Raw genomic sequence first — 10955 nt, forward strand, 5'->3', positions numbered from 1 at the left:
CACGTGGGCCCGTTAGCCTAGAGAGAAGTTAAACCATCCCCGAGAAGGCTCCCCAGCCAGGCCATACCCCTCCAGGCCCAGGGGCAGCTGGAGAGAAACCAAGCCCTCTGCCTCCCCCTAAAGAGGCCTGTTAACGCGCCCTCCGGAAACTCATTTGTTCTGCTTGAATCATATCAGAGTTCCTCCTAGGGAGTCAAGGGAGGAATCTGTGGCCGGACCAGAAAGAAGACAGTCTGGTGTACCTGACCACTAGTCTTCAGAAAGCAGATGGGGGCCACCGCAGAGAAGTGGCTTTCATCATCATCTTTGTTTTGTCTGCCACTGCAGAGGACGCTGTGCGGCGGCAACTCTCACTGTCTCCCTTGCTGCGTTCACATGTGACTTTGCCAGTGCTGAATGGGGGACACTTGATTGCTACCCTGTGCTTTTGGCTTGCATTTGCCTCCCTTCTCCCTTGGCCCTGCTCTTTGCATTCTGTTAGCCTGGCCTTCATCTGGCCCAGGCCCCTTAATGTCTGCGGTTTTCTCTGAGAAGCATGTTGTGCCCAATCCCTAAGCTTCCCTGTGTCCGTGTCCTTGACTGTGACTTTGCTGCTCCTCCCAGTAGGGGTGGCTTGTGTTTGTTGGGTGTGGCCTGTGAGAAGGGCCATCACCCAGTTCTGAGCCCGGGGCCTAAAGAGGCTTCATGCATTTTAGCTCAATCTTCCCGTGCTTTGGCCTCTTTTCTTTATAAAGCAGCCTGCCTTGGCATTTGGTTCTGGTCATGAAAACCACACTATACAGAGAATGGTAGGCCAGATTCTGCTCACTCCATTGTCTACTTTGTTGCCCAGGGCATCTGCCATATGGCAGGCATTGTGCTTTAAAGTCTAATATGCAGGGGCCGGCACTGTGGCAAAGTGGGTAAAGCCAATGGCTGCAGTGCTGGCATCCCATATCGACACCAGTTTGAGTCCCAGCTGCTCCACTTCCAATCCAGCTCCCTGTTAATGCACCTGGGAAAGCAGCAGAAGATGTTCAAGCCCTTGGGCCTCTGCACCCATGTGGAAGACCTGAAAGAAGCTCCTGGCTCCTGGCTTAGGATTGGGCCAGCTCCGCCCACTGCAGCCATTTGAGGACTAAACCAGTGGATAGAAGGCACCCTACCCCTGCCTCTCTGTAACCCTGCCTTTAAATAAATCTCTCTCTCTCTTTTTTTTTTTTTTTTAAAGAAAGTCTAACACGCAGAAGCTAGTGGAGAGATGGACAATGCACACAAGACAGTGTGACCGGCACTACAATCCAATAAATCCAAATATTACTGGAACATAACAGACTCAGGAAGATTAACACAGCTGTGACCCTGAAGGTAGGGCTGATTGTTGAGCGCAAGCTCTAGAACATGAAAGAACACAGTAAAATGTTCTACAGAGGCCCCATCCCCAGCTCACCCACACAAGAAATGAGAAGTGGTAGGGGGACAAGGTCTAACAGGTGAGAGGGAGGCTGACGTGACAGATGATAGATCTAACTTGACTAGGGAGAGAGATGAGGACACGAAAGGGCTGCTTGTGCAGGAGGAGGTATAGGCACCAGTGTTGGAGAGGACGGAGAGGAGCGGTGCATAACGGCTGTACGAGAGTGGCCGGCTGCAAGGACGGGAGGGTGCCGTGGGGGGAGTGAGCTATTTGAACTTGTGACTTTGGAAAGGATCCCGATAACCTTTGCCTTACGTTTATCACAGGACCTTGATGTGCTTATTCAGTTATCGCTCAGAACTGACCTAGTTTCACCCTCATCATATTTGTATTTCCGTACTTAGCACTTCCTTCCACGTCCTTATAACAGCTGAGAATTCATGATGCTAAGACAACCTTCATTCATCATTGGCTATCTCCCCTGCCACTTTGGTGATTAACCCGTCACAAACAGCTAACTCATAGCTTTTCTCACACAGTTGTGTAGATGAGCTTATGTTGTGACATTAGTAAATACAATTTTATAACGTCTTTCCACATTGTGTAAATGTTTTACTAAAACATCCTGCTTTAAAATTTAATTCACCAAATTATTATGAAATACCTGCTGGAATTAGATACTGAGGCAGGCCCTGGGACCTCATGGAGAAAGCACAAATGCCAGCCATGCCAAGTCTGGCAACCTTAGGGGCCGTGGAAGCAGGGCCGTGAAGACTCAGTATCACCAAAGCACCCCAGGGCTCCACACAGAGCCCACACAAGTATTACAACCCTGATAGGGTTGGTGTTGTGGTGCAGCTCCCTGCTAATGTGCCTGGGAAAGCAGCAGAAGATGGCTCAAGTGCTTGGGCCCCTGCCACACACAAAGAAGATTTGGATTCAGTTCTTGCTGCTGACATTGGCCTGCCACAGCCCTGCCCCAACCATTGCTTGCATGTAGGGAGTAAACCAGTAGATGGAATCATACTCTTCTCTCTCTCAAACTGAAAAAACAAACAAAAAAAGAGAACCAGGTCTACATATATAAAATAAGACAAGTATTGAAAACACAGTCCTGAGTGAAAAGAGAAAGTTTTAGAACAAGATATAAAATTTGCTTTTTTAGGCGAATTAACAACAAAACAATATTATATATTTTGATGGATGGACATACAAGGTTCAAGTCTAAAAGCACGGACCAAGGATCCACTGGGGGACTGGCAATGTGGTAAAGTGCATTAAACAATTGCCCTAACACTGGCATCCCATATGGGCGTGCCGTTTCAAGTCCCAGTTGCTCTACTTCCTATGCAGCTCCCTGCTAATGCACGTGGGAATACAACAGATGATGGCCCAAGTGCTTGGGCCCCTGCCACCCATGTGGGGAGACCCAGATAGAGTTCCTGGCTTCTTGTTTCACCTTAACTCAGCCCTGGCCATTTGAGGGAGTGGACCAGTGGATAAAAGGTATCTTTTTCTCTCTGTCTCTCCCTTTCTGCCACTGTGCCTTTGAAATAAATTAAAAAAAAAAAAACAACTTTTTTTTTAAAGGCCTTTCTCTCTGTCTCTCTAACTCTGCCTGTCAAAAAAACAACTTTTTTTTTTTTTTTTTTAAAGACCTATCCTCTGTTACTCTGAGGAAGAAAAAGAAAGGAATAGAACCAGGAAGGAAAACAAAGAAGACCTCAACTGCATCTTTGGAGTTTTGTTTTATTTATCTTTTTAAAAAAGACTTATTTTATTTATTTGAAAGGCAGAGTTATAGAGAGGGAGGAAGAGATAGAGATAGAGATAGAGAGAGATAGAGATAGAGATAGAGATAGAGATAGAGATAGAGATAGAGAGAGAGAGAGATCCTTCATCTACTAGTTCACTCCCCAGATGGCTGCAACTGCCAGGGCTGGGCCAGGCCAGAGCCAGGAGCCATCACCTGCTGCCTCTGCAGGTGCACAGCCGCAGGGAGCTGAACTCCGAGTGCAGCCGGGGCTCAGACCCAGTTGCTGTGATATGGAATGTGGCATCTTAACTAGAAGCTTTCTGCCAGGCTCCATGACTACCCCGTAATTCATTTACTTTATTTATTTAAAGATTTACTTATTTATTTGAAAGGCAGAGTTACTGAAGAGGCAGAGGCAGGCTGGCACCGTGGCTCACTAGGCTAGCCCTCCGCCTGCAGTGCCGGCACCCCGGGTTCTAGTCCCGGTTCGGGCGCCAGATTCTGTCCCAGTTGCCCCTCTTCCAGGCCAGCTCTCTGCTGTGGCCCGGGAAGGCAGTGGAGGATGGCCCAAGTGCTTGGGCCCTACACCCGCATGGGAGACTAGGAGGAGGCACTTGGCTCCTGGCTTCGGATCAGTGTAGCTCCAGCTGTAGCGGCCATTTGGGGGGTGAACCAATGGAAGGAAGGCCTTTCTCTCTGTCTCTCTAACTCTGCCTGTCAAAAAAACAAAAACAAACAAACAAACAAACAAAAAAAACAAAAGAAGAGGCAGAGAGAGAGAGAGAAAGAGAGAGAGAGGACTTCCATCCGCTGGTTCACTCCCCAGAAGGCTGCAACAGCCGGAGCCGTGCTGATCTGAAGCCAAGAGCTTACTCCAGATCTCCCATGTGGGTGTAGGGGCCCCAGGACTTGGGCCATCTTCTGCTTTCCCAGGCCATAGCAGAGAGCTGGATTGGAAGTAGAGCAGCCGGGACTCGAACTGGCGCCCATATGGGATGCCGGCGCTGTAGGTGGTGGCTTTACCTGCTATGCCACAGCGCCGGCCCTGATTCGTTCACTCTAACTGCTGTTTAGTATGCGACTGCACCACTGGATGAGTGTACCACAGTTGATCGTCACATTTCTCCACTGAGGGACATGTATATGTTATCTGCAGGGCACAGTCCTGTGTACTTTACAAATTCTCACCTCCCCGTCTTCATAAAGAGCTGAATCAGTGGCTGGCGTCGCAGCTCACTAGGCTAATCCTCCGCCTATGGAGTCTGCACACCAGGTTCTAGTCCCAGTCGGGGCACCAGATTCTGTCCCGGTTGCCCCTCTTCCAGGCCAGCTCTCTGCTGTGGCCCGGGAGTGCAGTGGAGAATGGCCCAAGTCCTTGGACCCTGCACCCACATGGGAGACCGGGAGGAAGCACCTGGCTTCGGATCCGCGCAGCGTGCTGGCCGCAGTGCGCCAGCCGTAGCGACCACTTGGGGAGTGAACCAACGAAAAAAGGAAGACCTTTCTCTCTGTCTCTCTCTCTCTCATTGTCTAACTCTGCCTACCAAAAAAAAAAAAAAAAAAAAAAAAAAAGGTTGAATCAGCACCATCCTGATTTTATGGATGAGGAGGCTGAGCCACAGAGAGGCGAAGTCGCCCACTGAGGGTCACACATCTGGTAAAAGGATCCAAATCCAGGGTGGCTGTCTTGCCAGGGTTTTTAAAGTGTTTTTCACTACAAGAGTCCTGCCAGTCTTATTCTTTCTTTCTTTCATTTTTTTTTTTTAAGATTTTATTTATTTATTTGAAAGTCAGAGTTACACAGAGAGAGGAGAGGCAGAGAGAGGTCTTCCATCCGATGGGTCACTCCCCAATTGGCCGCAATGGCTGGAGCTATGCAGATCCGAAGCAAGAAGCCAAGAGCTTCTTCCAGGTCTCCCAGGTGAGTACAGGGGCCCAAGACTTGGGCCATCTTCCACTGCTTTCCCTGGCCATAGCAGAGAGCTGGATAGGAAGTGGAGCAGCCAGGTCTTGAACCGGCGCCCAAATGGGATGCCGGTGCTTCAGGCCAGGGCATTAACCTGCTGTGCCACAGCGCCAGCCCCCCTGCCAGTCTTACTCTTATGGCCCCTGTCATGTGCACAGGAGGGAGTTTATTTCTGGTTGTATCTAGACTGCCAGGTCTGTATCTTGCCTTTGATGGTGGTTAAGTTTTTGCAGTGTCAACTAGAGTGGACAGAGTGTGACAGGGACAATTCTGAGCCTGCGGGGAGTTCAGGAGCAGTTCAACTGCCATGTTTCACACGGCTCGTCTTTTCAGGCTCTTCCCTGTCATGGTAATCATCCAACATGAGGCTTATAGAATGTGAAAACGCTTGGAGAGAAGACTGCAGACAGAATAGCCACGTCAACAGGTAACTCCTCTGTGCTCTCTCCCTTATCACAAGCGTACCTTCACACGACGGTATCTTGCTGTGTGGTCTGTCCAGGAATTGAACATTTCCTCTACATAATTGCATGCCGTAAGTGTAACAGCCTTCTAAACCACTATGCATCTCAAAAAGTGGGAAGTTGGGGCAGGCACTGGGGTGCAGTGGGTTAAGCCACCACTTGGGATGCCCACATCCTATTTTGGAGGGCCTGGGGTCAGGTCCAGGCCACTCCATTTTGGATCCAGCTCCTTGCTAATGTGCACCCTGGAAGGCAGCAGATGTTGGCTCGGGTACTCGAGCCTTATGGGAGACTCAGATGGGGTTGCTGGCTCCTGACTTTGGCCTGGCCCAGCCGCAGCTGTTGCAGCCCATCTGGGGAATGAACCAGTGGATGGAGAATCTCTCTCTGTGTCACTCTGTCTTTCAAATAAAATGAATAAATAAATAATTTTAGAAAATGAAAAGTGCAGTGTGCCCTTTTTGCATAATCAGTTGGTCTAAACTGATTTTGAACACAGTTTTACAATGTTACTAGCTTTTGGTTTTATAAACTTCCAGTATAATCACTGAAAGCCTTTGTGAATATGGCTGCATCAGTCAGCTGTAAATGCCATCTTAATACTTTCCCATAGCCTTAGTGGCCTTAATCTCATTTAGATACAAACTACACCATTCTCATTTGAAAAGCACTAGCACATTGTTCTTGCCACTCATTACGTTTAACAAAGTTATGCTACACATGAGATGCCCTTCAACATGAAATGCAAATAGAGGGGCTGGCATTGTGGCATCACAAATGGGTGCTGGTTCAAGAACCAGATGCTCCACTTCCAATCCAACTCCCTGCTAATGTGCCTAGGAAAGCAGCCAAAATGACCCGGGTCCTTGGGCTACTGCACTCACATGGAAGACCCAGATGAAGCTCCTGGCTCCTGGTTTTGGCCTGGCCCAGCCTCAGCCATAACGGCCATTTGGGGAATGAACCAGCACTCTATCTCTCACTGTCTCTATGCCTTTCAAATAAATAAAATAAATCATTTTTTAAAAAAAAGAAATGGAAATAGAATTGTGGGGTTTTTTGTTCATCTTTTCTGAAGGCCTTTTTTGCTTTGGCCTGCAACACCAGACACATAGAGCAGAACACAGACCTGAGAGACGCTGAGACCATGCTAGCTCTCTCCCTATTGCTGGCACATTTCAGGCACATGGGATAGGACTGCTGTGTGGGTCTGGTGAAATGAATCCTGCCTGCCTGGGCTGTGTTTGAAGGCTGGTTCTCAGGTGACCAGTATAGCAGTCCTTATCCCTGAATCTCTAGGAGGCATCATTTTTTTTTTTTTTTTAGTAGAAAATACCCTTTTATTGCGAAGTAAGACAAGTGTATTTACAATATTCAATTGTTAAGATTAAATAATCTGACCATGAGACTTTTTAAAGTAGCAGTATTTCAGGAATTACAATTTATAAGGGGGAAAAACATTCCAGATATGTTTCTGTTACGGGAAATACATTTGAACAATGACAGAAACACTTAAGGCTAAGTAGTATTAGACCTTTTCCTCCATCTCTATAGAAATAATCAATGTACATTTTTTTGGTCACAAAGACAGAAGGCTGATTTTAGAAAGGAAGAAACAATAGGACGTATAGTGCTTTCTGTCAGAATGTGTTTAAAATAGAGCTTCATCAGGGGTTCCGAATAAGAAATATACAGTCCTGCCAAGCAGTCCCAATCATGCATTTGACTCATTTAAAACTGAAAACTGCTCCAGCCTCTGAATGTTGCTAAGGACTAAAAGATGATTTAATCCCTTCTAGTCCAAGAATGCTTTCTGACATGAGATTGCTGAAAAAGGGATCTCTGCTACAGTGCAAGGAACAATTTATTAGAAATTCATGTCTGCAAAGGAGTGAAACAATAGAGATGTTCCTTACATCAACAGGCACTCTTCTTGCTGTGAAAATGATTGAGCCACTGTGAATGATATGGCAAAAATATGTTTAACAGAGTCCTACAGGGCACTTTATATAAGCCAATCCTCAAAGTAAATATATTCGACACTGTCCAAGTGAGGATATTAATTTTTGAAGGACATTAGACGCAACACTAGGTCTCTTATTCCATGAACTATTGAGGTAGGTGTCTCCGTGTATTGCCATTTTCACAGATACATCTTAAGTCAAATGCAAGAACCAACAAAGATAGAAATCCCCAAGACTGACCCATCAGACTATGGACCAAGTCTTTCCTTCTTTAGACAAGCAAGGTTAGGAGTTCTATGTGCATCAAAAGATTTACTCAAGAGAATACAAGCTGTAATATATTTTGTAGACATGTTTGTAAACACATACCACAAATTTCAATTATGATTTTATGCGTTAAAAGCTTTGAAATAAATAAAAAATAAATAGTGCAAATAAATAAAAATAAATAGTGCAAACATTAGTGGTGCAATAAATAGTGCTGTGGCTGCTGAAATGTGATCCTACATCTATTATAAAAGAAACAACTGCTGTTTCTTGCTGCCAATCAGCATGCTTTTAGGAAACCATAGGCAGTTTCATTCTAATAAAATAAAATAACTTTAGGATGTGAACTTAAGTATTTTCTCCATTTCCTTAACCCAAAGAATGATCATATGAAGCATACGTCACATGCATTCATTTTTGTACGTTATGAAAAAGGTGAAAATAAAGGGAGATTCAGATTAAATGAAAAGCCCTTAAGAAAGAGTTGTAAGTTTAACCTTTTAACATGCTTTATGTCTTAAAGTAAACATTATTAAAAGTTAATTTTAATTTATTAAAAACAAAATAAAAAACCACTGCTAAGATTAAAAAAATAAAAGAATGAAGAAAAACCACATCATGATGCAGAAAAATCGACTTGGTTTGCATCAGTTGGTATCATAAGTAAGAGAATATTCAATGAGACAAGCTATGTAACAACTGCGTCATGGTCAAAAATGCTTTCTGTTAAATGTTTCCATGTAATGAAGGGCCCACATCCTCAGGAGGTCAGACTCCAAAGAAGTATCCATGCTTCCAGAGCATGTGGTTGACCAGAGAAGTGCTTAGTCAGCAGTAATTCAGGAAGTAACAGAATAGACCTCTGCCTATTCCAGAAAAAAGACTATTATAGAGTTCAGATTTTCATCTGGCTGTAAAATATTAAGATTCAGAAAGACCACAAAAGCTTTATTTTAACCACATGTTTATAAAAAAAAAAGTGATTCGTACATGAAAACTGGGTTTTCCTTGGTTCTAATACAGCAAAATGACATAATCCAATCTAACTCAGGCAACACTTTCAAAGTTACGGTGCATTGGAAATATCTTTGCCATTGCAGTGGACATTTCTAAAAAGCAAATGCCTATGGGTGCTTCTGAACTTGCAAAATAAAAGAAATAAAAACAACCAGGCACCACAGTTCTCTGAAGATGGCTGTGTTTCATACATGGTGGAAAACAATAAAGACAGCCTCCAGGAGTTCCAATACGCATTGCAACATGGATTTCCTCGCCCTCGCTTGCTTGCTAATTTCAGGTCACTTGATTAGAAGCCCGTTTTCAGTGCTTCTTTGCTAACTGCCGTTGGTGCTTTGTAGGCTATGCATTTTAAACTTCTGTAAAGAACATTACAAGCTATTTCACAAAATTTAATTTTGTGCTGACTATTCTTCAAAGGATTTTATAAATAATACAATATTTTAAATGAGTCATCAAATTCATTTGTTGTTATACCATTTTGTTGCTTTCACCAATTTTATCTACAAATGATCCAATTCCAGGTAAATTTAAGCACTGGCACTCTTCTAATAAAGCCAACCACGTCAGAAAAGAAGCCCCTGAACAAGAGAAAGAATCCATACATTTCAAAGATCATGCCTATCAAAGGCCAACTACAAATACACCACCCAGGAAAAACCCAGTGGCTTTCATTTTATGTCTTTGGAAAAAGAATCTGAATGTTCTTTCTAAGCCAATCACAAAAGCCAAGCCAGCCACAAACAAAACATTTCCAATAGCCAGTAGTGCTTTCCCAAAAAACAGAATCGTGCCAAAGAACAGGAAAGACTCCAAATCCTGTGCATCCCATTCCAACTTTCTGGGTGTCCGTTAAGGAGATCATGGCTGCGGTGACAAGGGCAGCGGTGGCAGCAGCTCGGACTGCCCAGGCTGGGGAACTGAGTCCAGAGACGTGAAGCCAGGAAGCAGCCCAGGCGAGAGCCGCCACGTCTTCCGGAAACACGCACATCATTTCTTATTTTGTAAAACGGGGCTAACATCACCACTTCGTTGGTTCACTTGTTACTCAACATTGATTGAGGACCCAGAGTCTGTCTTCTCAAGTTGTTCATATCCAGCAGGGAAAAGAAAAACATGTACTGATTTCAAGGGAATTTTAATTTCTTTTTAGATTTATAAAGAGCAAGACAGAGAGAAAGAGAGAGAGAGAGAGGAGAGAGAGAGAATCTCCTGTCTGCTGGTTCACTCTCCAAATATCTGCAACAGCCAAGACTAGGTCAGGCTGAAGGGAGCCAGGAACCCCACCTAGGTCAACCTCGTAGGTGGCAGAACCCCAACTACTTGAGCCATCATCTGCTGCCTCCTGGGGGGCTCATTAGCAGGAAGTTGGAGTTGAGAGCGGAACTGAGACTCAAACTCCCGCATGGGAAGCAGGTGTCCCACGTGTCATCTTAACTGCTGTACCAAATATGCCTGCCCTGGGAATCTTAATTTCCTAGCAGGCTGCAAGAAGCACAGTTTTATTGGGTGACTATTTTGTTATTCGTTTTCTGAAGATAGGGCTGCAGGACTTGGAGGTGAAATGGGGCCGCCCTGTGTGACAAGGAATGCAAGTGAGAGGGAGAGGAGAGAGGGACGTGGCCCCACACAGGGGTTGGGTGGTGAGGGGGGAGTGCCCGCAGCTGCTGGCGCAGATATGGAAACTTATAAATGGTGGGCAACATAAAACCTTCCATCGAGCCTGCAAAACTGGCAACCATCGGTGCGAGTGAAAGCAATGCAGTGTGTCACGCCCGGCATTTACCAAGTGAAATGGAACAGAATGGAAACGCATGTAACTTGCATGTTAAAGGGAAGGGTGTTTTCTGAAACCGTTCATGCCCGTCCTGAGTTGTGCAGTGTAAAATGTGCTCTGGTCCCAAACGTGAGAAACTGAGCATTGCAATAGAAGAGGCTGCTTCTTCCAGTAGAAGATTATTATCATAGCAATCCTGACAGCTCACTCTGCTCTGACAGGTGCCTGGAGTCCTCATAGAGCGAGTCTGGGCTCCACAATTCCCCAGGCTGGGGACTGGACCTTACGTCTTGTGCTTCCTGCTTCTCTGTTTCCAAGGCCCTTCAGGCTACTGGCCCACCGAGCTCA

General features: G+C 45.3%; 1 pseudogene; it reads right to left on the reverse strand.

The window, feature by feature from the left end:
* Positions 1-9301: 9301 nt before the first annotated feature.
* On the reverse strand, positions 9302-9695 carry LOC133773792 (vesicle transport protein GOT1B-like; annotated as a pseudogene).
* Positions 9696-10955: the final 1260 nt, after the last annotated feature.

This window comes from Lepus europaeus, chromosome 14 (assembly GCF_033115175.1).
Source record: "Lepus europaeus isolate LE1 chromosome 14, mLepTim1.pri, whole genome shotgun sequence".
In the NCBI taxonomy this organism is placed as follows: Eukaryota; Metazoa; Chordata; class Mammalia; order Lagomorpha; family Leporidae; genus Lepus; species Lepus europaeus.